Here is a 27,140-nt window from a genome sequence, read left to right as displayed (position 1 = left end):
ACATCATGACTCGGCTCTGGAGATGCCTGCATTGTGTTCGGATGACTCTGTGAAACTTCGAGGGGTCCAGTGCTTTGAGGAACCTCAGAACATCTATAAGAAAAACCATATTCTGCATTTTCTGTCTTACCACCACCCCTCTGAAAGAAGATTGAGGTACAACATTGGCTACTTTTGGAGGTTCCTTTTCACTTTTCTGTCCTTGTGGGGATGATCAGTCTCGGACACATGGAGATACTGTGTGACATCTCTGACCAGTTTGGTAGTAAACTGATGAAGTCCTTCTGCGGGTGCATCTCATTCCTTGAGCAGTCCACAGCCTGGGACTGTAACCTTGCTGTTACAGCTGCTTCTGTTCCCCATCCGGTAGGTGCATGTTCAGGAGCTGTCCATGGTCTAATGGTCTAATGCATGCCTTAGCATGCAACTTTTAAGGTATTGTCTGTTGGTACTTGGCATCATTTCTATCTTGTATTTAGAAGGCAGTTTGACACCGCAATCATGTTGACAGAGCACCCGGCCCTGCAGGCTAGGAGGACACAGACGGCAGGGCTTCTGAAAGGGGCGCTTGCTCCCTCTTTTGGGACAGGTTGATAAGTTTTTTCTGACTCAGGCCTGGAAGCTTTGAAGAGCATCTATCCTGAAGTGTCAATACAGGTTACCAATGAATGAGAATGGTTTTAGAAGTGAAACATATTAATTAAGCTTTACAGTAGCAGATGGGTGTTTGGCTCAGGGTAGAGCACAGATCAAGAGGTGTCTGGATCAAGTCTGGGTGCTTCCTATTGTGTCTAGTTTTTCTCTTCTTAAAAATAAAACAAAACTGCATGTGGGCAGGAGAGATGTCTCAGTGGTTAAGAGCACTGTCTGCTCTTCCAAAGGACCTGAGTTCAATTCCCAACACCCACATAGCAGCTCACAACTGTCTGTAATGCCAATTCCAAGGGATCTGACACCTTCATACTAATGCACATAAAAAGTTAAATAAAAATAAAAATATGTATTAAAAAACTGCATGTATTTCAATGCCTCCTTTTTAGTAGACATCATGATAAATGTTATGGCTTTTTTTTAGAACTAGCAAATGATGAGATAATTATAATGATCTTGTGTTCGTTACTTTTCTTACTGCTGTGACAAAAATACCTGGCAGGAGCAACTTAAGAGGTAAAGACTTATTTGGGCCCATTGTTTTGGTCCATCACCCTGAGGAAGGCATGGTGGAGATGATGGCAGCAGGAGCATCAGGGAAGATCAGCCACCACCCACCAGTGGTCTGTGACAGTCTGTGTATCACAACCTCTCAGAACAGTTCCACCATCTGAGGACCACGAAACCTATGATGAGTCCACGAACCTGACTTTGTGCCCCGGCCTCCCCCAGGCTTGTGCTCATGTAATAATGCAAAGAACATTCAGTGCAACCTAGAGTCCTCGTATTAACAAGCCCAACACTGTTCACAGGCCCAGAGTCTCTCTGAGACCCAAGACTAAATCTTAGCTGTAAAATCAAATGCAAATTATGTACTTCCACCAGACTGTGGCACAGATGAACATCCCCATTCCTAAAGGAAGGAACAGGAAGACAGCATAGACGTACTGGATCAAGGGAACATAAAAACTAAGGAGTCAGACATACTGCTGTTCCATGTCTGCTGGGAACAGGCACAGGTCCTTCAGTGTGTTTGGTCCAGAAGAGTCCTCAGCCCTAGCTCAGGGCTCACACAGCTTGCTCTTCAACTCCCCTCATAGCCAGGCATGGCAATGTCCTCCTGAGAGGGCATCAGTGGCCTAATGTACCGCCCGGGTGCTGAGCAGGTCTGTGGGGACCTTGTTAAGGCCACAGATTTGACCACGGGAGGAAAGAAAACAGACCATGGAGGAGCAGATGGGTTAGAAATCCAAAACTCTTACATTTTTGGTTGTGAGCCTAGCCTTTAACAGAGAGCGAACCACCAGTCAAGGAGCACAGACTGTACTAGATCCTCCACACACATGTAGCAGATGTACAGCTTGGTCAAATGTCAGTCCCCCAACAATGGGAGTAGGGGCTATTTCTGACTGCTTTCTGCCTTTGGATCCCTTTCCCATAGGTGGGCTGCCTTCTTAGGCCTCAGTGGAAGAGGATATGTTTAGTCCTGCTGCGACTTGAGATGCCAAGGTGGGTTGGTAACCCTTGGGGGCCTCCCTTTTTTCTGAGAAGAAGGGAAGGATGAGAGGAGGGGAGCATGGGGGCTGGACTGGGAGAAGAGGAAGGAGAGGGCTGGGATCAGGCTGTAAAGTGGGTAAATAAATAAATAAATGGGAAAAAAATCTGAAACTCCATTCACTGTTTCTGTGTGGGGATCCCAGACAGCACTAAGGGAGAGAAACATCAGATTAGATAAAATAAGCTTTGGGAGACTCCCCTCAAAGATCAGAGCAGGGGGAACTTGAAATTATAGTAGAGAATTCTACCAGAGACCAAAGGGAGCCTAAGATCAGACAGGAACCACAGTAGTTAATAGTCTTAGAATAAGGGAGGGCTACCTGGTTATTAGTGCTACTCCTGACCTATGTTAGGAAGGGGGTATAGCTCAGGGGTAGAGCATTTGACTGCAGATCAAGAGGTCCCTGGTTCAAATCCAGGTGCCCCCTTATCATTTTATCTTTTCAATGCTTCGACTGTAGTCAACTATGGTCCCTGCCACACTTAACATTCCATTGCTGAGAGACAAGAGGTAAGTGAGAAGAACCAGTGATAAACACCCAGATAGGCCTTGAGCTGTGTTTGCCTTGTGGCCTGAGCTAGACCTTGATGTTCTTACGTGACTATCCAGCAAGCAGAACCTCTTACAGAAAGAATGTCCAGCATCCCTGGTCCCACCCACCAGTGCCAAGACCTGTCTATCAAGATAAGCAACCACATCCTGGGAGACTTTCCAAAACAGCAAGACCTCTGTTATATGAGTTTGAACTTGACCTTGGTTTTGCAGCAGAGAGGCTGTATGACCTCCTGTTATGCCTTGGTGGTGGTGGGAAGATGCATAACAGACCTGTGGCTTGAGGCGCCCAGGCAGGCACTCAGCATCAGGGGGCGTCTTCTTTATAGTTGAGAAACCCCTTTGGATCTGCATTTGGACCCTAAGACAATACATCCCCTGTTCTTCCAAGTGTGCTGACCTGCTGAAAGTGGCCTGATATTGGTCACCAAGTTTGGCATCAGGCTCCCACAAATGCAACCCACGAAGGCCAGTGCCAAGAGTTTGGCCTTGGGATAAAGAAAAGAAAAAGATATGGGGGGGAGGGATAACAGCAAACTTCCAGCCAGTGGTCTAAAAGGTAACAATGGGGTGGGAAGAGTCCAGGGTGGGAGCAGCAGGAAAGGTCCTGCCATGCCAGCAAGATTCCAAAGCTAGTACCTCACCCAACATGGGGAGAATGCATTAGGCAGGACATAAGATGCATGCCTTGTTCAACTGAGGGTCAGGAGGCAGCTAGTGAGCAGAAGAGGTATGGTTTGTGTGCAGAGGGCAGGGCACAATATGGGACCTAACCGGTGATAAGCAGAACTTGTAATGGTTCTGGTAGTTAAAGAGAACCAATGATAGAACTTGCTTGAAGTGAGCTCCAGCTTGATGGAAGAGCATTTAACTGTGGATCAGGAGGTTTATGATACAAGTTCCGGTTCAGGTGTGTGTGTGTGTGTGTGTGTGTGTGTGTGTGTCTGTGTGTCTGTGTGTCTGTCTGTTTCCTTTGCGGTATAATCAGACTAGTACTAACTTTGGGACCATTTCATAAGAAGACCCAGTTCATCAAACCTTTGGGGGCTGAGCAGAAGGTGCGGCCAGCAGGGTAGAGTGAGGCTCCAGGCTGCATTAGTGGAGAGAGCTCAAGTTGGGATTCATTCCCAAACCTGTTTTTAATACAGTGAGTATGTTTAGACATGTCTCACAATCATGACCTCTTTTGAAGTCTACACTATGGGACATCAAACAAACTTGGAGCCTCCCAGTTCCCACTGGGAATATGGAAGATCTTGTAAAACAACAACAACCGAACAACAACAACAAAGTACTTGCCCTACTCAGATGCAGCAGCTATGAGGTGGGGCCTGTAAATCTTTACTCCTGTGCAGGCACAACCCCTGTGATCAGCGCCTCCCTCATTTGAAAATGTAATGGACGGTCCAGCTGGAGAGCCGGTCCTCAAATTCACCTCAGGTCTTCCAAGGAAACTTCTTTGGCATCCCATGATGCCTGTGGCTGTGGACTGCTGCATGCAGAGGGCGCCAGGCATTAGGAGAGTCCTTAGGCTGTCATCAGACAATAAGATGAGTTTTTAAGGACAAATTCTAATCCAGGTCTTCGTGTTTCTACTTATTGATTTGAAGGTGTGGCTCTGGTTTTCTTTTCTTGCCCATGATTTTTAACCTGTTAGCATGTAGAGCAGTTGAAAAAAAAAACCCATGACCTTCAGGTCAGTCCTTCTAAGAAGCCCTAAATGACTTCCATCACCACCTCACCCCGGGCTTCTAGAGAGTCTCCTAGAATCCTGTTCTTCCCCTACTCCCAGGTCTGGGTAGGGCAAGGCATATGTGCATGTGGCCAGAAATCTGAAGCACCCAGGGAAGGAACTCCAGACTTGGGACACAGAGCCAAGATCCAGGGTGTCTGACCTGTAGCCTGGCATGGTGGGATCGGAAACCCATTGCAATGGGGGGCCACGCCATTAGACATGATGCTCCAGCCCAGGAGGCAGGAGAAGAAATGACCAGCTTCATCTGTGCATCACCAGCATGTCTCTGAAAGCTCTTCAACAACCCCAGAGTAAAACTTGCTTTCTAGCAGAAGCAAGGATCCATGTCTTACATCATCTGACAGGTGAATTAAGTCACATGAGTGACATCAATTCTGCCCGTCTACTGTGGATTAGTGTTGGATGTGTTTCATTATTCTCTTCCAGGATTCCTGGACTAAAAGAAAAACAATTCAGTGACAAAAAGGAGGGGGCACCTGGATTTGAACCAGGGACCTCTTGATCTGCAGTCAAATGCTCTACCCCTGAGCTATACCCCCACTTACACTTAACTTCTTGTTAGCACTCCTTTAACCATGGCAATGCACCCAACCTACCTACATGTTTATAATCCGCTATGGCCTCATTCTTCACTACAGCCTGTCTTCCCTTTTCTTCAACTTTTTAACCTGTCCTACTTAGTGCCCCCAACTCTCAGTGGGTAGTGGAAGTTTTGGTTTCTTTAAAAACTCAGTTATGTTATGTAAACAGCTGATAATTGTCTCATGTGGCTCAGAGAGAGGGGTGTGGTCTTTGCCAGCTACAGTTAGTTAAATTCTGAGGACTCAGAGAGGGTATAAATACCAGAGCCCAGAGAGAAAGAAAAGAAATGTTTTGAGGTCGCTTCGAGGATGCAGAGAGAGAGAGAGAGAGAGAGAGAGAGAGAGAGAGAGAGAGAAGCTTCGAGGAGATGGTAGGGAGAAGGCTGAGCTGATGTTGGATATTCTGACAACTGAGATTGGTATTGCCCCAAAGAACCAGCTGGAAATAAGTCTAAAGACATGTAAATTCCCTTTCCCTTCTAACCTTCTTTCTCTCCTACCTAGTGTTGGGGAGTTAGAGGCTTAAGGAACCCTGAATAAAATAGAGTTTAAAAATTAGGGTGTGGTGAAGGCACAAGCCTTGTACCTGGAAAGGATATCTCACGGCAAGAGTCATTGAGGTCACACAATGATCAGGACAAGAGCAGCTAGCTCATCCTGGTCTTCAAAATAACCTGACACTGAGCACAGGAAGAGCCTTTGCCATACTCCAGGGCCTTGGAAAGCTATTTCACTTGGTCATTTACTCACTCAACAAACATGGCACTTGTTATATGTCAGTCCCTGCCCATGTTGTGAACACAGGGGTAAGTATGACATTTCCTGCTCTTAGGACAGAGTTTCCAGGTAAATGCCTGAAGAAGGCTTTGAGGACGTTCAGGAGGAGACTCACCCGTGACTGGCTGGAGAAAGATTCCAAAGAGCCACTGCTGTGATTGTTGCCCCAGTGCTCTCAAAGAACCACACTGCCCTCCCTCACGTTCAGTTCTTTCTTAGTACTGACGTATTTTCAGCAGGAATATTGTAGATGCCACTACACAGAATCAGGCAGCTGAGGATCAGCCTTTGCTCTCCCTTTTGGTTGCTTCTCATCTGTAGTAGATAGAGGCCAGAGTGTCTAATATTTCAGCCAGAAAGGGCTCGTGTTTTAGCCTTCATGAGGACCAGGCCAGGCAATGTGACATTTGGGTGTGTCCTGTGTTGAATCAGCAGGTACCGGTAGTTCTCTCTGGAAATGGCACAGTGGTCTGGGGAGACTGAACTGAGGCCTAGTGTTACTCATTTTTTTTTTCTAGAAGATATGGGAACCTCCATTCTATCTCCTGCAGCCTACTGGATTATGGTGGTTTGAATAAGAATGGCCCCCATAGGCTCATATGTTTGAATGCTTGGTCTCAGTTAGTGGAACTGTTTGGGGAAAAATAGGAAGTGTGGCCTTCTTAGAGTAGGTGTGCCCTTGTCGAGAGGTGCCACTGTGGGCAGCTTTGGTTTTAAAGGCTCATACCAGGCACAGCCACACACACTTCACTCCACCCCCACCTTCAACTTACCGACCAGATGTGAATGTCTGAACTACTGTTCTAGGGTCATGCCTGCCACTATGCTCCCCCATGAACTCATAGGGGGTCATGGACTCACCTTCTCTGAAACTGTAAGCAAGCCCCTAAATTAAATGCTTTCTTTTATAAGTTGCTAGGCTACAGTGTCTCTTCACAGCAACAGAACAGGAACTAACTAACACAAGTGTCTTCATTATTTTTGGGTCCAGGGAGGCCAGATGACCTGCCTGACTTTATACACTTCCCGGAGAATCTTTCTCGTTACCAAACTTGATTCGAGCAGCAGTACTTTGTTTAAGTAAAAGTTGATCTCTGGTTGAAAGCAATATGGAAGGCCATCACTGGAAGGATGACAAAGGCCTCAAGATGACTTAGGAAAAGGAAGAAGACCTAAGGAAACATGGGGCCAGGAATTCAGCCAGCTTTCTGCCCATCAGAATGATACAATGAAAACTGGCCTCAGCCTGCTCTTTGATCACCTCCCCCTGAGGGGGGAGCAGCCTTACCAGGCCACAGAAGAAGACAATGCAGCCACTCCTGATGATACCTGATAGACTAGGGTCAGAGGGAAGGGGAGGAGGACCTCCCTTTTCAGTGGACTGGGAGAGGGACATGGGTGGAGAAGATGGAGGGTAGGATTAGAAGGGGAGAAGGGAGGGAGGTACAGGGGGGATAGAAAGTGAATAAACTGTAATTAATAAAAATAAAAATAATTTAAAAAACTCCACACCACACACACACACAAAAAAAAAAAAAAAGAAAAGAAAAGAAAAAAACAACTGGCCTCAGTGTCTAGTGTCTAGCTCTATGTCCTTGCCTGAGTCAGCCAACTCCAGGATATTTACAAATCTCTCCACCTCTCTGTGTAACTTATTCAATGCTCACAGCCTTATTTCAAGGCATATCACTGATAAGGTTAAGGTGCTTTATGTTATGCTGAGAAATTCATGCTGTCAGTTGGTGAGGTTGTCATATTCCAAAACAGATGGTGCTGTGAAAGCATTTTTGGTTGGCACTCAAATTTCAGTCGGCAGACTTTAAGTAAAGTCCATTAGCCCCTAAAACATGTGTGGGCCTCCTGTATCACTTAAAGGCCTGGGAGGAGAGAGTGATGTCTCCGAAAAAGCGGAAATTTGACCTCAAGACTTTCCTCAGATTCTGGATTCCTCTTCCAAGTCTCTGGCCTGTATTCTGCCTTGCAGAGATCAGACTTTTCTACCCCACAGCTCTGCAGGCATTTCTTAGAATTTCTCTGTGTGAGCATACAAAAACACAAACTTACTCCCACAGTCTGTCAATTCTGTTTTCTCTGTGCAGCCATGATCACTGTACCCAGTTCAAACACCTGCCATGGTTGTCCTCCTTAACCAGCATAAAACTCTGCCTCCACTAGAACTGAGCCAATGGAAATTAGCCTAGGTCCTACAGGAATTACACAAATTTTCAAGAGATTGGGATTCTCCTGAAGGACATGCAACCCACTCATTGTTCATGGAGAGAAAAAAAATAGGGGGCACCCGGATTTGAACCGGGGACCTCTTGATCTGCAGTCAAATGCTCTACCCCTGAGCTATACCCCCACCTACATTTATATGTGTCTAATAAACATTCTAAACCTGCATGGCTACTCCCTGACTCTCACCATCTGGCATGCATACTTGCCAGTCCTTTGTCATCATCTGCTTCCTCCTAGGATGCCCAGCCCTGAGCTGCCCCGTACACCTCACTGCCACTTCCTCCTGGCAATCATCATCCTGCCCTAGTTCCCAGTTGAGACAGGGGCATTACGTCCTGGAGGTCTGTGCTAGAGTGTCTTTCAGACTCAACTAGAAGACTCAGATGCAGAGGTCTGGCTGACATCTGGAGACAAATGGGGGGCCAGGACTAGAGAAAAGCAAATCTCCTTTGTTCGTGCCCAAGAACTCCTAAACCAGATTCTCTGGGAAGCTATGTCTAGTCAGTTGGAATTGCTTGATCACTTTTTATAGCATAAGAGTGAAAGGAAGTGTAGTACATTAGAAAGTGAGGTGAGAGTATGAAGAGTCAATGATAGAAACAGACAACAAAACACTAAGAACATGAGTGTAAGGCCAGGGTGAGACGGACAGATGGAGAGCAGTGGAACAGTGGGTTAAAGAAGATAAGACTCCAGGATGGAAGCAGTTCTCCAAGCTGAGGCTTCACAACGCCCCAAGGAGGAGACCACAGGGTGCTGGCCAGGAAAGATTTCTACAAGTGTAACAGTCCCCAGATCTTAGCACAACTGATTCCATGATGAGAGGACCATGCAGGCCAAAGAACCAAAATGAAAACAAAGGCCTAATTCATCAACATCTGCAGTTACAAGTCTTTAAATGTACTAACCTTGCTTTTTGGCTTCTGTAGTTCTGCTTCTGGCTAACTGTTCTCGTTAACTGAAGTAAGTAAAGCCAGGATATGGTTTTTGTGCTTAAAAGTTCACCCTGAGAGAGGCTTGAGGCTACACTGGGATGCCAGTGTAGTCAACAGGTGCTAAAAGACCTTCTATTGCCTTAAAGACCTTCTATTGCCTTAAACCCATGTCTAGTGGTCTTCTCTGGTGGATACCCCAAAACACAAGACCTGGGATGGGTCTATGGGAGGACAGTGTAAGTTCAAGGTTAAACAGAGGCCCATCTGAAGGAGGTCAGCCCACTGTGCCTATCTCAGGAAAAGTAAGGAAACCTCACAACGTGTGTGGGTTCTTGTGTGTGGCAAAGCACAGGTAAGCGCTGTGGATCCCAATGGTAAAAACAGGCCACACTAGGCCCCAATTTCACTCCCTCTCTTCTTCCCTCTCTCCCTCTCTCTTCTTCTCCCCTCTCTCCTCTCCCCTCTCTTCTCCTCTCCTTTTCTCTCTCCTTGGAGATCAGGATATAGTTCTCCGGCACTTCTGTGAGGCACCAATGGGACTAATGGACTAACAAACCTTCTGAAGCTGTAAGCAGGTCCCCAATTAAATGTTTGCTTTTATAAGAGTTGCCTTGGTCATGGTATCTCTTCATAGCAGTAGAACAGTGACGGAGACAACACTCTACTTCCAAGTGTGAGTTTGTCATCCTATTCTTCCAATGTCCCCTTGTATGTCTGAGAATCACATTTAAACCCTGAATACGTATTTCAAAGTCTTTGGGTCAACTGAAGTCTCATCCTACTCCCTAGTCAGTCCCTGATGCCCAGTTTGTGTGCCGGGTGTGGGAATCATAGTTGAGGTATCCAGCCCTCCACAATAGTCACCCCAAGTTCAGCTGCATCAACAGCACACAGCTATTCTCACGCTCACAGCTCAGCACTGTGGGTGCCAATCAGCTGGTGCAGGCTAGTATTAGAAGTCTCTGTCTCAAGCTATGAGTCTTCCTCTGTTTGGCTTCACTCTGAGATCTGGTCTTGGGTCTGCTTCTTGTATGTTCATTCCCAGCTGCCTTTCTGACAAAAAGCGGTAGCTTGATGTAGTGATTTGATCAGGAATATCCCCCATAGCCTTGGGTATTCGAACACTTGGTCCTCACTTGGTGGCGCTGTTTGCAGAGAGTGAGTTAATGCAGCAGCGTTGGAGGAAAAGACTCATGCCATTTCAGTCTTTCTGTCTGTCTTATGCTTGTGGTTGATGAGGTGAACTCATAGCTTCCTACTCCAGCCGCCATGCCTGCCACTTGCTGTTATCTTTCCCTGTCATGATGGACTCTACCTCCCAAACCACAAGCCAGAATAAACTCTTTTCCATAAGTTGTTTTTGGTTATGGTATTTTATCACAGAAAGAAAAATAACTGATACACTTGGTGAACAACAGATATTATACAGGAGCTATTGATGTGGTTAAGTCCTAAGTTGCCCCAGTGCTCTCATCAATACATACCCCCGCTCCTGATTTGTATTCTGTCTTAGCCATTGGCCTATTTTAAGCCAGGAAATAATGGAAGCCAAAGATTCTCCTGGTGTGGAAGCCTGGTGATCCCAGCATCAACCTTTTCTCTCCTTTTCAGATGTTTCACTAATTCAGGTATCTTGGGTTAATAGAAATACAGGGGCAGTTGTTACCAGGAATGTGAGGAGTTCATGGCACAGCAGAGAAGCATGAGAACACAGGCTCATGAAATGAAAAGACTGTGAGAAAAGCCACAGGCCAGGACTTCAACCAGCCAAATCAAGAAGCCACTGAAATTTCACAGTAAATACTGGCCTCAGCCTCTGGCCCTCTGGTGTTGCTGGACCTCTGTCACTTCCAAGGATCATTCTCACCTCTCTTTTGTAATTTACCCAGTTAGTCATAGGCTTACTCAAGAGCATGGCGTTGGCCAAGATTAATATGATATCTTTTGCTGGGTGGATGGCACATACCTTTAATCCCTTGGGAGGCAGAGACAGGCAGATCCCTGAGTTCAAGGATAGTCTGGTCTACAGAGAGAGAGTTCCAAGGAAGCTCCAGGGCTAATAAAGAAACCCTGTTTCAAAATAAACAAACAAAAACGAAAATATCCTTTGTACTGGATTAGTTTATGTGACCCTTGGTGAGGCTATGGTGCACAGATGTTTACCCAAATATATCCATATTGTGAGGTCCATGGACTGTGCTACCGGGGAAACTGGCATAGAGCTAGAGCAAGGCTGAGATGTGTCCAATCCCAAAAATCTCCATCTTGAGACTGGCAAGAGTAAAGCTTGCTCCCTGCCTATTCTGTGCCTGCATGTCCTGGCACACATAGCCCTGTGACCCCATTCACAATTCTCAAGGTAGTCACCTGGAACTCCTCTCCATGCAAATTAAGCATTCCCAGCACCTCAGCCCTAGCCAAGGATGTTTGCTCACCCCTAAATCCCTGCCCATTTCCCCAAGATTTAGATCCCTTATTCCCCCCCAATAAAGTGAACTGTATCACTGGAAGAGCTGTGTCAATAAGGGCTGTAACACTAAGAGAATTGTTTCACTGAAAACCACCTCAGAGAAGTCTTTCTCCCTTCGGGCATTCACCACCAGACTGGGATCCTGCAGACCTGCCCACCTGGCTAAGCTTCATTCCTTCAAGCTCAGCACATGTACACATTGGTGCCTGGGTGGGTGCTCTGAAGGGAAAAAGCAGACCCCAGGCTCTGAACCAACACCATGCTAGCTGTTTCATCACATTTTGGTTGAGCCACATTTTAATCAGTGGACTCTGAGTAAAACCAACTACCCTCCATGATGTAAGTAGGCCTCCTGAACCATTTCTAAACTCAGGAAGAAAGACTGATGTCTCTGGGGTAGAAAGAATTTGGCTTATGGACAGATGTAATTCCATCTGCTGAGTCACCTCTTCTGGTGTCCATCCTGCAGACATCAGAATTAAGAAGTCTGATACAGGGCTGAAGAAACTGCTCAGGGGTTAAGAGCACTAGTTTCAATGAAATGATAAAGAAAACTGGCAAGAGGGAAGAGCTGCTTCCTCTATTCCACAAACCTCCCATGGGATGGGTTTCCTGCAGTAAATGAGCCTCAAGATCACAGTCTTTGCCACGGCGTTCGTGACTGCAACCTGGGTGTGCCTCATAGCCAACCCTTTGCCGACCCGTCAGAGATAAGGATATAGACTTGGCCTGAGCAGAACCCAAAGCACAAGAGAAACACACTCCTGTCCCTACTAGGTACCTTCCTGGGGCAGAGCCCAATGAGAGACAATGGCCTTCATGTGACTCCATGTTAATGACTACTTCAGGTTTGTTCTCTTGCATCTTAAGGGGACTCTACCAAGAGAGCACCTGGATTTGAGCCAGGGACCTCTTGATCTGCAATCAAATGTTCTGCCCCTGAGCCATGCTCCCACCTCTTTCTGTGCACACCTAACATACAATCTAAACCTTTATGGACAATCCCTGGCATGTGTACTTGCCAGTGATTTGCCATTATCTCTTCCTTTTATGAGTCACCTCTGCATGCCTATCTGCTGTCTCCTTTTGATCCTCCTGCCTCAGTTCCCAACTGAGCAGGAGGACTAACCCCTGGAGCTCTGCACTTACAACATCCTTAGACTCACCAGGGGCCAGGCTCAAAGGGTTTGCTTTTGGGATGTAGCAGAAGGGGGTAGGGCTGGGAAAAAACTAGCAGTCTTGGTCTCTACCTGAGAACCCTAAATCGGAGTGTGTGGTAAAGGGTTCTAGGTATAGACCAAATTAGCTCAATGGATGACTCTGAGTTCTTCACAGTTTACAGACATTGATTTAATCTGTTCCTTCCCATGACACAGATGTAGAAGGAAAGTGATAATGATTAAATTCATGTCTGAACAAAGCAGACCTGACTCATGACCAGATCATAAGCAGAGCCCATTTTCACGATGAAGAACCTCAGTGCTGCTTGCCCAGGACAAGAAAATCAATGACTCTGTTACCTTCCTCCTGCCCCTCCTGCTTATATTTTCAGAATCATCCAACATTTCATACAACATAAGTACCCTGAAGGAAGAAGGCTCCAACCCTCAGGAAAGTGCCAAAGAGGTTTATGGCCCCAGGAGCATGACACAAGATGGTAGCTGACAACGTGGTAAATATGAAAGAAAGTGTCGGCAGATGACAGAGCCTTGAACCCGGAATGGCTTCCTCTGAGGGAACTGAATCATGCCCGTGTGCCTGCAGACACTCTCTTAGCCCATACTGCCTGCATTAGATGGTGTGCTGTTAGTTACCCAAGGGGGACACTTACACTGTAGTTTCTCCTCATTTGTAGTATATTTGTGAGCAGGGACTGACCCCTTCAGACAGGTTGACATCTGGCTTTTAACTTAAGCTATCCATTCCTATACACCTAGCCAAGGACTTCTAGTGTCTGTCTTCATGCCCAGCACCCTGCTGTGGCACCTCAGTGTTCAGAGCTGGTTCTCTCTCTGCCTCACTCTCACCCTCTCGAACTCCCATATTCTTCGGGATTGTCTTCTGTTTGTCACTCTCAAGTTTTTTTCAAAATCTCTTGTTTTCTCGTTCTAAGTTTGAAAGTCATGCATTTTACAAGACAGGTTTCCACCCCAAGCTGTCCCCAACCATTGCTTCAGTGGAGTTGGAAGGTAGGAGGCAGGCAAAATAGCTGGCTGTTTGTGCACCCAGAGTTCAGGATACACTGACATGGGGCCTTCTTTCGGGAACTCTTCCTTTTGGCCCCTACCCCGAAAACTATCATCTCAAAAGACTACAGCTCCCAAGGATGCAGGAAAGGACCATTATCCCGAGGGCGAGGGCCTGTGGAGGCTAAGGGTTGTTAGGAGGATGTCAGAGAGCTAAAACCCAGAACTACCCTATGGTTGTCAAGGAACGATGGGAAATGAATGCTTTCTTCTTTGAATGATAACTGCTTTATTTTGATTAGCTGGGAAATATAGTTCGGATATAAATACTGTGCCTGCTCTGGACCTCTCATCTGTGGCTTGAGAACTGTGTAACATGGTAAGCTGACTCCCTAGCCATATCACTCACTTGGCAGTTATGGTGAGCCAGGGGCATCTGTGTGGCAGAAGTTATGTAGGGACAAAGGGATAAGATTGTTTTCTACTTTGGCTTCCAATTTTCATGAGTGTTATTTCTGCTCATACTGTTGACATCCTCAAAATGTGGAGAGACATGCTGGAGACAAAAAGAGTCAAATAAACAACCATAGAAGAACTACACACTCAAGAAAGTGAGACAGGAGTGAAAAGGCCCGAAGGGCTAGACTGGAGGGTACATGGGTGGCAGGACGATGGGGAGGAAGATGCAGCCTAACTACTGCTGAGCTACCTACGGTTCCTGCTTACGTCAGGAAGAGAGAACATGTGGCCCAAAGCTCAGCATCTCCTTTCTACCCCATCTCTACATTCTGAATTCAGTGTATTGATGCCTTCTCCTCTCAGTCAGTACTTGATGGGTATTGGGAAGGGAGAAGTGTGGGAACCATGGTCGGGATACTCAGCTGTCTCCACACTAATGCTATCCAATTACTTGTTCTAAAGTTGAGTCCCGTGCAGTGGTAAGCATCATTTTCATTCTCATAGTTCAGCAGGGAAGATGTCCATCGGTGGGTCTAGGCTGTGCTTAGTTACTTTGCCTCAAGCTGTGGGTCCATCTGTGGATTGTTTTCTGTCGGTCTGTTTCCTCTCTGTGATTTGTGTTTCTTATGTGTTCATTCTGAGGTCCCTGATGGAGGACAAACAGCTGGCAAGAAAACACTGTGGGAGCTTGGTCTGATGCTTGTATTTTGATGCTAATTACTGGCCTTCAAGATATGCTACTGCCTGGATAAACCTATCCTTGTTGTATAAATCTGCCCAATACATTATTTCTGATTGGCTGATTAAAGGTCTAAAACTTGGGCAGGGCAGAATGGGGTGGGTGTGGTTGAGGTTCCCAGGCTTTGGGTTCAAGAGAATCATGGGAAACAGATGGAAGGGAAGAGAGAAGGAAGGGGGACACCATGATAGGTCAGAGTGGAGAAGAAATTACATGTCTGGGAGGAAGGACTTCAATAATGGCATGAAAAGGCCCAAATGAATACAAGCAAGCATTTATAAGATTATGGATGGAAGATAGCCCAGATAAGGATGGTTAAGGAGGATGGCATTGGATGGGGGCTGGGAGGTAGATGGTGAGGTTATTGAGATAGCCTAGCCCAAGGTGTTTTAAGACAATTATAAAATCTAACAGCTGTCTGTGTTTTATTTGCTTGTGATAGCGGATTAAGCAATACCAACATGATAATCATTGAGTAAATAATAAGCATCATATAGCACAACACCCATTTTAATTTTCTACAACATATGGCTTCCAACTAATTTTATGTATCCACGCCCTTTAAATCATGCTTTATCATGGTTTGGTGGTGGTGGTGGGGGAGAATAAGCTCCCAGTGAGACAACCCAAAGTTAAAACCTAAAAACTCCTGGGTCAAATACTATCTCTTTAGGAAAGACTCAAACACACCCACAAGCCTGTGGGCAGACAGGGAGACAAATGGAGCAGACTTAACAAAACTGGCAGCCACTACTGTCTGCGATATACAAGCATTGCTCCCTGCTGCTGCAGGCTGGTCCAGCTCCCACAGAGAGCAACAGCGGCCATGGCTGTGCAGACATGGCAAGCTGGAGAGGAGAAACTGGGAGGCAGACAGACATTTAAACAGAGCTAGGCCTAGAACTGCATCTAAAATAAAAAACGCCATGGCGGAGGGTGTTTGGCTCCCTTTTGGCTTTATTTTAGTTGCCATAGTCATGGATCTAGTGGCAATGTGTTTAAAAGTGAGCACAGTTTTCCACACCCTCCCTACAAAAGTTCAAGGAGAACACGTGGAGACAGCTGATGGATGGAATACTAAGTTGTGGACAATAAAAAGGGCCCTCTCCCCAAGAAAAATCAAAGTGATAATAGCTGGAATTCAAAGCTCCCTGGCTACAAGATGCTCGCCAGCTCTTTCTGGGAAGGGTCCACCAATACGCTTTAGCAGCAACTAAATTAAAAAAACAAAAAAGAAAGATAAACTGTGCTTTGCTTGTTACAGCCTAAAATGGCACAACTGGCCCAAAACTTAAATTTTTCTTGTTTCTTTGCTTGATTTTCATTTAAAGACTGAGTTCCAATGATATGGATTTGAGATAAAATATTTAAACAGGATGATGACAGCACATGCCTTTAATCCCAACACAAAGGAGATAGAAACAGGCAGATCTCTGAGTTCTAGATCAGCCTAATTTACACCCTAAAGTCAGGGCAGGAACCCCTGCTTATTAGTCACTTGCAAAGACAGTCTAGAATTCAAAATTACAAATTTTTCCTTAAGGTTTCTATGTAAGTTCTTTTTCTTTAATAATGTGTGTTATGTTCTTAATGCTCTAAAGGTTGGATACACATCAATCTTAGATTTATGTAAGGAGAGATGATGCCACATTGCTCTAAAATGCCAGTCAATTTCCTTAAAAAGTGGGGCTCCCATGGGAGAACTGGTCAAAGGGTATTTTGGTATTTTGATCTGTTGGTCAATGTAAAGATCAGGATTAGGCTAGGAGACAAATATGCAAACTGCATGCCTCCCATGCCAAAAAGCTCTTAAATGCTGACTAAATTAAGGTGTCACATTGCTCTGGCAGCCAGCTTATCCTTTTGAATGTGAGATCTTTTCACGGGGGACAAATGTTGGTCACTCCTTATATTAAAAAGACACAGGGGATTTGCAGGTGGCAAAGTACACCCCAGCCTAGTTAAGTCTTAAAAACTCAAAGACTATAATTCATATGTTTAAAAGTCAAAATCATGCCATATAAAAAAGGGGGGTGTCAGTAAAATCCTAGGTACAAGATGCTTGGGTATCCTTAAACTCTACAGGTAAAAGGAAGTTTATATAAAGCTTGTCTATAAAGGCATAACTGCCCATTCCATATTTTTTAAAAAAGTGGAGGCAAAGATAGGTACAACAAATATAAAAACCCAGGTACAAGATGCCTAGGGTATGCTTAAACTCTAAAGGTAAAAAAGAGTTTATATAAAGTTTAGCTATAAAGGTATAACTGCCCATTCCATATTAAAAATGGGGATAGGAAAAAATAGGCACAACAAATATGAAAATCTAGACCTAAACATCTAAACAGGGACAAGATGCCTAGGGTATGTTTAAACATCAAATGTAAAAAGGAATTTAAATAATGTTGATTTTAAAAGATAATGTCTTTTCTATTGCTTAGAACAACCAGCTTATCTCTTTAAATGTGAGGCCTACTCATGGGAGACAGTGGCTTGGCCTAAAACAACAGGTACCCAGGAGCCCAGAGGAGGATATTTAGGTCTATACAACATTATCATGATTATTTGTTCAATAGTAAGAGTAATATACATCTTCTTTGAAGGAAGTCAAGATAAAACAACAGATAACTTACATTGCTGATCCCACCACAAGGGAATGGCTCTAAAACTGACTGCGTCATGGATGTCCATGCACAGCCAATAATTCTGGTTGGCTACAAAATCCCTATGACACATACATGCCATCCTTTTATATGGCATACATATTTACAGATGTCTTTCTTCTGCTCATACAAAGAGAAGAGATCCATCTGTAATTGATCTGTGCATCCTGCACATCTCATACATTTGTAATTTGAGGACTGTATAATGCTTGTGGGAAATTATATATTTGCAGAACAAAAGAACTAGACACCGCTGATGCTGGATCAAATCTGACAGGATTCATCCTTTCGGCATGCGGAGATGCTGATACATCTGTTCTAGCATCCTGCACGTTCCAGCATTCTGCTTATTCAACTGCTTCAGTTGCTGTTCCCCATCAAAGCTGCTCCCAAAACAGCTTCAAAGAAAGCTACTGGTATCAATTGGTCCAGCATTTCAGAATATTCCAAACAGGACTTCTACTAAGTCTGGAATTTCTCAACATTCAGAGACTGGACCACAAATGTTAATGCCAGCTAGCTTAACCATTTTTTTCCAGTTTCCTTTGGGCCCCCTAAATAACCTAGAAGAAACCCATGAGAGCTATGTCCCATTTACCTTAGAGGGCGCGGATGGGTAGGTTTTTGGTTGTTTTCTGAGGCTGTGAATGTTTATTGTTATTAGGAGATGGTTGTAAGTTATTAATGGTCTTATTCAGAGAGAAGACGAGGATAGATTCAGGGATTTCTCTCTTTTTTTCTTTTTCTATCTTTCTTAGATAAGGAAAAAAAGGGTTGGAAAGAAAGGGGAATACAGGGATATCTTATAGGAATAATAAAACAAAAGGTAGATATTGAATTTACTCAACTTAAGGCTTTGTTATTCTCAAATAAGATTATTTTTAACTCTTTGGTATATGATTCTGTATACTGATGCAAAAATAAGTCTATTTTTGATGCATTGGCATAAATTTTGATATATTGATACAAACTTAAGATTTACTTCCAATATTTTTAAAACTGCTATTACAAGCTGTTTAGGATATTAGGTAATACAAGTTAATTGACTCATGGTCATGTCAGACACTATTCTAATTTATCACAAAAATATATATCCTAGGTTTAACATGTAGATGTGATTCTATAAATAGATTATATAAAAAATAAATAAGTCTTCAAAAACCTCAGAGACCTACAGATTGTGGCATTTAAAAATGTTTTTATTATTTTAAGGATTCTTTGACCGTGAGACATGTCATCTCCTGGCAGCACCCCGCCTACCTCAAAGAAGGTGTTGAGCATCAAAGAACCTCCAAATGGAGATGGTTTCAAAAGTGGCAAACAAGCTATCAGGGCAAAGAAAATGCCCTTGCTTTACATACGACAGAAAGAATTCTGTCTAAAATGGGCAAGCTTAAAGGCAGCCCAAGTCAACTGCCAAACTCTGACAAGACAGGGTAAGCAAGTCCTAAATAATTCCTGTTTCACATATATGTCTGTCAAAGATAATGGGCCAGAAGGCTGAAGATGATGCTCCAACATTACAGAGAGTTTCGGGTGCCTGTCCAGACAGCAAACTCTCTGTCATTTTCTATTTCTCAGAAGCTGCTAACATGCATTTCCTATTTACTCAGGTAATTAATTTTATTCATTCTCGTGTCTCTGATGGGGTTGAAGACCAGATAGTCATAGTTTTACAATTAGTTTAGTTGCTTAGGAACTTAAAGGATGTTCTAGAACTAGATAGATGGTTTTAGGTTGACAGACACAAACTACAATAAAAATAACTTCAAAACCTTAGTCCCTCATAGATAGGACAGATTATTTTCTTCAATAGTGTCAATTACATTTAGACTAGCATATGTGTGTGTGTATATACATACATATATATATGCTATTACCTATTGGCTTTTAATTGTTTCATAATTATTCTTACTGTATTAAAAAATGTCCTTTTGACCATTCATGGAGATAACCTAGAACCCCTGCTCAGATGTAGCCCATGGCAGCTCAGTGTCCAAGTGGGTTTCCTAGTAAGGGAAACAGGAGATGTCTCTGACATCAACTCAGTGGCTGTCTCTTTGATCACCTCCCCCTGAGGCTAGGCAGCCTTACCAGGCCATAGTGGAAGACAATGCAGCCTGTCCTGATGAGACCTGTTAGGGTAGGATCAGGTGGAAGGGTAGGAGGACCTCCCCTATCAGTGGACTTGGGGAGGGGCATGGGAGTAGAAGAGGAAGGGAGGGTGGGATTGGGAGGGTATGAGAGAGGGGCTACAGCTTCAATACAAAGTGAATAAATTGTAAAAAATAAAAAAAATTTTAAATAGCCTTTTTATTTAGACAGAAAAAGGTAATTGTTGGAGGTTGGTCTGATGCTTGTATGTTGATGCTAATTACTGGCCTTCAAGATATGGCTACTGCCTGGATAAACCTATCCTTGCTGTGTAAACCTGCCCAAGACATTATTCCTGATTGGCCAAATAAAGGTCTAAAACCTAGGCAGGGTAGAATGGAGTAGGTGTGGCTAAGGTTCCCAGACTTTGGGTTTAAGAGAATCATGGGAAATAGACAGACAGGAGGAGAGGAGGAAGGAGGATGCCATGATGGGTTAGAGTGGAGAAGAAACCACATGGGCCTGGAAGAAGGACTCCAATAATGGCATGGAAATGCCCAAATGAAGAAAAGAAACAACTATTTATAAGATTATGGATGGAAGATACCCCAGATAAGGATGGTTAAGGACGATGGCATTGGATGGGGGCTGGGAGGTGGATGATGAGGTTATTGAGGTTACTGAGATTGAGTAGATGGAATCATCTGCCCAGCCCAAGGTGGTTTAAGGCAATTATAAAATCTCACAAGTGTCTGTCTTTTATTTGCTTATGAGAGCAGGTTAAATAATATCAACATGGTATCATGGGGCAAATAATAAACATTACATATTCCAACACCCATTTTAGTTTATTACAACAGAACACCTTCATGAGAAGGGCAGAAATGCATAGGAGGATGCCCAACCAGATGAACAGGTTCCCCGTCTCTTCTGTATCACATTCTACCACCTCATGGTGAAAGCCAGTCACAGGACAGAGCCCTAGCAAACCGTGAGGAAGCTTGTCCTCCCTCTCGTGGGAAGATCTGGAAAGGAATATAAGTAAAGACGCGAGGCCAGCTCTCCCAATGCCTCACCCAATCACGGTCTAGAATTGTAGCCTACAGTAACTGTTAGTGAGAATTCTTTATTTAAAGGTCTATGAACTGAAGAGACAACGTTTCTGTCCCTCCTGGACACCAAATACAGGGGCTGTACTAGAGCAGACTTACTGCAAAGCGTTTGTGCTTAAAGACTGAACAACATGGAAGTACACAAGGTCACAGAAGCAGTTCCCAGCAAGCTAGCCACAGGGGGAAGTGGACCCGGGGCTCATTACATTTCCCAGTGACCCCTCTTCTATATGCCACTTTCAGTGTATTCCAGCATTCCCCCAACCATATGCTATAACAAATTAACCTCTAAGCGAGGAGATCCAGACCAACAGGTAACAATCCTGGGATAGGATGTGCCCTGATTAGGCTCTGGCCGTGCCAGTAGAGTCGCTCCAATTATTCAGCAAGACACTTGGCTCCACACTGAAAATCCACCATCTTTCTTCGCTATTTCTGAAGAGGCTGTCGAGAAATAATGTGTCTTTTGATGGCAAGCATCCCCTCAACTCTCCCTCCTGTAGGATACTACTGGCTCTTTTCACTTCTTTTGTGTGGTTTGTCCCTTTTGCCTAGTTCACACATCTACACCGTAGCCTACTTCACTGGATCTTAACTGTCAGCCAGAAGGGATGGAGAAAGGAGATTAGTTAAGCCAGCCCAGAGGCTGACCATGAAGTGGTCCGATTCATGGTGGCTCTGAACTAAAGAAGGAGTCATCCCTTCATGGCCGCATCATAGCATAGAATAATGGAAGGGGGTGGACCACACGGCAGGAAGTAGGTCATGAGGCATGTCCTAGACATTCTATCCTGCCCTGGGACCTTCCTGTATTCCCGTCCTCTGACACCACAATATCAAATGTTCTGCTCTGCCCATGCTTCCTACCCTGCAATGGCAGCAGAAAATCGAAGCAATAATAAGCAGCAAAAACCTTTCCTCCTTTAAATGCCTTCCTCAGGTATTTGGACACAGCAACACAAAAGCCTAGTAGTTACAAACTCTCAGGAAACATGTGGGTCGCTTGTAAAATTAGTTCCAACAGTGATCACCACACTCCTCTTTGGCACTGCCTTTCCCAGACTCAGCTGTAAATATCTGGGCATGTCCTATGGGGCCACACCCCTCATCCTCCTAGGAACACTTACTTGCCCATCAGAGTATCTAGCTGGCCCCACCTTGGTGATATCAGTGGTCTTGATACAGGGCTTTTAAGCCATGCAGTCAGCTTGGTCTTTTCCCTGAGCCTGTGTCTATGGAAGGCGCCAAGTTCCCTTTTTCTCACATTGATATGGTAATTTTGGACAGATCAATTTGATTTTCCCAACTATGCCATTTCTAAGTAATCCACACCACCTTTAAATTTCTGCTTATCAAGCAAGGCAGTTCTCATCTGAACTCAGATCTTTTGGGACCCCTTCACGAACAGAGCCTATAGCAAGTAGCTCCTGCATTGAACCTTTGGCCCGACATGCCCTCCCCTGCTCTGCAGCATTAAGGACATTTTCTGCTTTCCAGGCTTTCACAGGCCACTGTCTTCCTGCCCTGAATAGTGGTTTTCTGCAGCTGATAGAACAGATTGCTTGCCATGCACCACTGCACAGAAAGCTGTGTATTTTGGGATTTGTCCCAGAAAGAACCCTTCTATATACCCACTTCAGCATTTGGCAGTCTTATTCACAGTGATGTTGCATAACAAGCCACAGGAAAAATCTAGTGTCACAAAATACACCCATCTGTCATGGTGCCTGTGAGTTTGCAGTTAAGAGTGTGAACTGAATGATCTAGACTGGGCTTTTTGACAACCAAAAATGGTGACATGGAGAGGTTCTACATAGAAATGAGTTTGTTCAGGAACAGAAGGGAAATTAGAATCCAGAATGACAGGCTCTGACAACCCATAGGCACACTCAGGTGAGCAAGAGAAAATGTGGTTGCATGGACTATTTGAAACAATTATCCAGGGCTAGAGAGATGGTTCAATGTTTAAGAGCACTGTCTGCTCTTCCAGAGTTCCTGAGTTCAACTCCCAACAACCATAAGATGGCTCACAACCATCTATACTGGGATCTAATGCCCTCCTCTGGAATGCAGGTGTTACTTGTATATAGACAGAGCACTCAGATATGTAAAATGAAAGTTTTCCAAGTATCAAAGGCAAGGGTTGGAAATGAGGTGATGTCTGTCCACAGTTGCATAGGTACACACTAGACAGGCATCCACTCTGTAAGGTTTCAGTGGACTTTATGCAGGGCTGTAGATTTTTTTTTCTGTTTGTCTCTCTGGCACATTTTTCCCCCAATTCTTTTATTCTTTCTTTTTTATTTTTAATTATACTTTATTTACTTTGTATTCCCCCTCTAGTTCCCTCCCTCCTCCCCTCCCAATTCCTCCGTTCCTCCCCCTTCTCCACACACTCCCCTCCCCAAGTCCACTGTTAGGGGAGGCTTTCTTTTTCTTCCTTCTGATCCTAGTCTGTTGGGTCTCATCAGGAGTGGCTGCATTGTCTTCTTCTGTGGCCTGGTAAGGCTGCTCCCCCCTCAGGGGGAGGTGATCAAAGAGCAGGCCAATCAGTTCATGTCAGAAGCAGTCCCTCTTCCCATTACTATGGAACCCACATGGACACTGAACTGCCATGGGCTACATCTGTGCAGGGGTTCTGGGTTATCTCCATGCATGGTACTTGGTTGGAGTATGAGTCTCAGGAAAGACCACTGTGCTCAAATTTTTTGGTTCTGTTGCTCTCCTTGTGGACCTCCTGTTACCTCTTACTATTATTTCCCACTTTTTTCATAAGATTCCCTGCATTCTGCCCAAAGTTTGGCCATAAGTCTCAACATCTGCTTTGATAGTCTGCAGGGCAGAGCCTTTCAGAGGCCCTCTGTGGGAGGCTCCTAACTTGTTTCCTGTCTTCTTCTTCTGGTGTCCATCCTCTTTGCCTTTTGGAGTGGGGATTGAGCATTTTAGCCAGAGTGCTCCCTCTTGATTAGTTTCTTTAGGTGTACAGATTTTCATAGGTTTATCCTTTATTATATGTCTATATGAGTGAGTATATACTGTGTATATCTTTCTGCTTCTGGGATAGCTCACTCAGGATGACCTTTTCCAGATCCCACCATTTACCTGCAAATTTCATGATTTCCTTGTTTTTCATTGCTGAGTAGTATTCCATTGTGTAGATATACCACAATTTCTGCATCCATTCTTCAGTTGAGGGCATCTGGGTTGTTTCCAGCCTCTGGCTATTACAAATAAAGCTGCTACAAACATGGTTGAGCAAATGTCCTTATTGTGTACTTGAGCCTCTTTTGGATATATGCCTAGGAGTGGTATAGCTGGATCTTGAAGAAGTGCTATTCCTTGTTGTCTAAGAAAGCACCAGATTCATTTCCAGAGTGGTTGTACAAGTTTACATTCCCACCAGCAGTGGAGAAGGGTTCTCCTTTCTCCACAACCTCTCCAGCATCTTGGCCATTCTGATGGGTGTAAGGTGAAATTTCAGGGTCGTTTTGATTTGCATTTCCCTAATGGCTAATGAGCATTTCTTTAAGTGTTTCTCTGCCATTTGATATTCCTCTATCTAGAATTCTCTGTTTAGCTCTGTTCCTCATTTTTTAATTGGATTACTTGATAGATTCATACTTATCACCCTGCACAAAACTAAGATCCATGTGGATCAAAGACCTCAACATAAAACCAGACACATTAAATCAGTTAGAAGAAAAAGCAAGGAAGACCCTAGAACTCATTGGTACAGGAGACAACTTCCTGAACAGAACACCAACAGCACAGGCTCTAAGAGCAACAATCAATAAATGGGACCTCATGAAACTGAAAAGCTTCTGCAAAGCAAAGGACACCATCCTCAAAACAAAACGACTGCCTACAGATTGGGAAAGAATCTTCACCAACCCTTTATCTGATAAAGGACTAATATCCAGTATATACAAAGAACTAAAGAAGCTGAAAAGCAACAAATCAAGTAATCCAATTAAAAAACAGGGTTGTAGATTTAAAGAGTTCTTATCACACTTCTAGTCACAGGTGTGTGTGTGTGTGTGTGTGTGTGTGTGTGTGTGTGATTTTGTGTGTAGGTCATGAAACTATAAAGGTGAGAGGGAAGAAAGATATTTTAATAGACAGGTAAATGGAGTAATGGAACAGCTATGGTAAAAAAGAGGAATTGTGAGTAATTTGAGAACAAAATGGAGCTAAGCAGGAAATGGGATGGAGTTGGGAAGGGGACAAATGAGGACAAGGTACAATGATACATATCTATAAGGACACCACCCTTTATACTCTTTATACTCTTTTTGAAGTATAACTCTCCCTGCTTAATTACTGGCCTTTTGTCTCCTGCTTGACTGTGACTGATAAGTCACTTAGAGCACAGGTATGGAAGTTTCTGGCTACCAACAGCAGGAACAAGTGTCACAAAGCTGAAGGTATGAACACAGAGGTGAGGTGCATACAGGTAGTAAACACTGCTGAGAGTACACAGGTGTGAACTACCACCCCTCAGTGCAGCAGAGGGACTGAGCTCAGGATGACAAAGGGGAAGGGTTAAGAATGACTGAAGACATTTCTAGTGAGGGGGGAAAAAAAACACCTAAAGGGGGCACCCGGATTTGAACCGGGGACCTCTTGATCTGCAGTCAAATGCTCTACCCCTGAGCTATACCCCCTGCTGTGAGAAAGGGTATAATTAATACCCTTTACCCGAATGGCATGCCATAAACAAGGCAGCCCAGCAAGTTGGATGGCCTGCTGGCCTCTGAACTCCACCTCCCTCTTGTGAGAGTACACTTTACTGCCTCTTGTACATGACTGATAACATCCCTCTGGCTTATTGGGGTTCACAGATGAGGATTCCCTTAAACCAGCCAGAGGATTGTCTTCAATGATGACAACGGTAGAGTAGTGACTTTGTGTCAGCCGTCCTGGATTGAGTACTTAACTGTGACTGGGTGACAGTGTCTTCCCTTGAATGGAACAGAATTTCAGAGCCCTTTGCTTGATATTTAATAAAAGACCAAGGTTCCTTATAATTTGTCCAGTGCACAGGCAAAGTACAAAATGCATGTGAGTGGAATTATGGAAATTTCAGCCCTTAACAATGTACTGGTGTGTGTGTGTGTGTGTGTGTGTGTGTGTGTATTATTCACTTTGTATCTCAGCTGTAGCCTCACCCTCATTCCCTCCCAATCCCACCCTTCCTCCCTCCATCATCTCCTCCCATGCCCTTCCCCAGTCTACTGATAGGGGAAGGCCTAATCCCCTTCCATCTGACCCTAGCTTATCAGGGCTCATCAGGACTGTCTTTCATAGTCTTCCTCTGTGGCCTGGTTGGGCTGCTCCTCCTTCAGGGGGAGGTGACCAAAGCGCCAGCCCCTGAGTTCATGTCAGAGACAGTCCCTGCTCCTCTTATTAGGGAGCCCATTTGGAAACTGAGCTGCCACAGGCTACCTCTGTGCAGGGGTTCCAGGTTATCTCCATGAATGGTCCTTGGTTGTAGTATCAGTCTCAGAAAAGACCCCTGTGCCCAGATTTTTTGCTTCTGTTCTCCTTGTGGAGCTCTAGACCCTTCCACGTCTTTCTATTTCCCCCTTCTTTCATAAGATTCCCTGCACTCTGCCCAAAGTTTGGCTGTGAGTCCTAATCTTTGACAAAGATGCCAAAACCATACAATGGAAAAAAGATAGCATCTTCAACAAATGGTACTGGTCTAACTGGATATCTACATGAAGAAAAATATAAACAGATCCATACTTATCACCCTGCACAAAACTAAAGTCCAAGTAGATCAAAGACCCCAACATAAAACCAGACACACTAAATCTGTTAAAAGAAAAGGTAGGAAAGAGCCTTGAACCCATTGGCATAGGAGACAACTTCCTGAACAGAACACTAACAGCATAGGCTGTAAGATCAAAAATCAATAAATGGGACCTCATGAAACTGTCCTCAGAACAAAATGACTGCCTATGGATTGGGAAAGGATCTTCACCAACCCTGTATCTGACAGAGTGCTAATATCCAGAATATATAAAGAACTCAAGAAGTTAAACAGCAACAAATCAAGTAATCCAATTTAAAAATGGGGTAGAGAGCTAAACAGAGAATGTTGTTTATATTTTAATTGTTCATATTGAGCATATTGCTTTTGTTTAAAAAAAAAATAAACAAGTTAGCTGTGTGTGGTGGAAATCACAGCATTTCGAAGGCTGAGCCAGGAGCCCAAGTTTGAGGTTAGCCTAGGCTACTTTGTAGCCCCTGTTTTTAAACTCTATTTTATTGGGGTTACTTAATGCCTCTCCCTTCCAACCCCAACCCTAGGTAGGATAGAGAAGGGTAGTGGGGAGAGGGAGTGCAGACCCCTTTACTTCTTCT

General features: G+C 44.4%; 1 protein-coding gene and 4 non-coding genes across 5 annotated transcripts in view; 1 reads left to right on the top strand and 4 right to left on the bottom strand.

The window, feature by feature from the left end:
* Positions 1–27,140, bottom strand: part of Znf746 (zinc finger protein 746) — a 249,107-nt gene that overhangs the window by 125,824 nt on the left and 96,143 nt on the right. The window lies entirely within an intron of this gene.
* On the top strand, positions 2,565–2,636 carry Trnac-gca (transfer RNA cysteine (anticodon GCA)). The gene has a single exon. It is a non-coding gene; the product is annotated as a tRNA-Cys (tRNA).
* Trnac-gca (transfer RNA cysteine (anticodon GCA)) lies at positions 4,985–5,056 on the bottom strand. The gene has a single exon. It is a non-coding gene; the product is annotated as a tRNA-Cys (tRNA).
* Trnac-gca (transfer RNA cysteine (anticodon GCA)) lies at positions 8,166–8,237 on the bottom strand. The gene has a single exon. It is a non-coding gene; the product is annotated as a tRNA-Cys (tRNA).
* Positions 25,364–25,435, bottom strand: Trnac-gca (transfer RNA cysteine (anticodon GCA)). The gene has a single exon. It is a non-coding gene; the product is annotated as a tRNA-Cys (tRNA).

This window comes from Meriones unguiculatus, chromosome 3 (genome assembly GCF_030254825.1).
Source record: "Meriones unguiculatus strain TT.TT164.6M chromosome 3, Bangor_MerUng_6.1, whole genome shotgun sequence".
NCBI classification, from domain to species: Eukaryota; Metazoa; Chordata; class Mammalia; order Rodentia; family Muridae; genus Meriones; species Meriones unguiculatus.
This window is presented reverse-complemented; position numbering and strand designations above follow the sequence as displayed.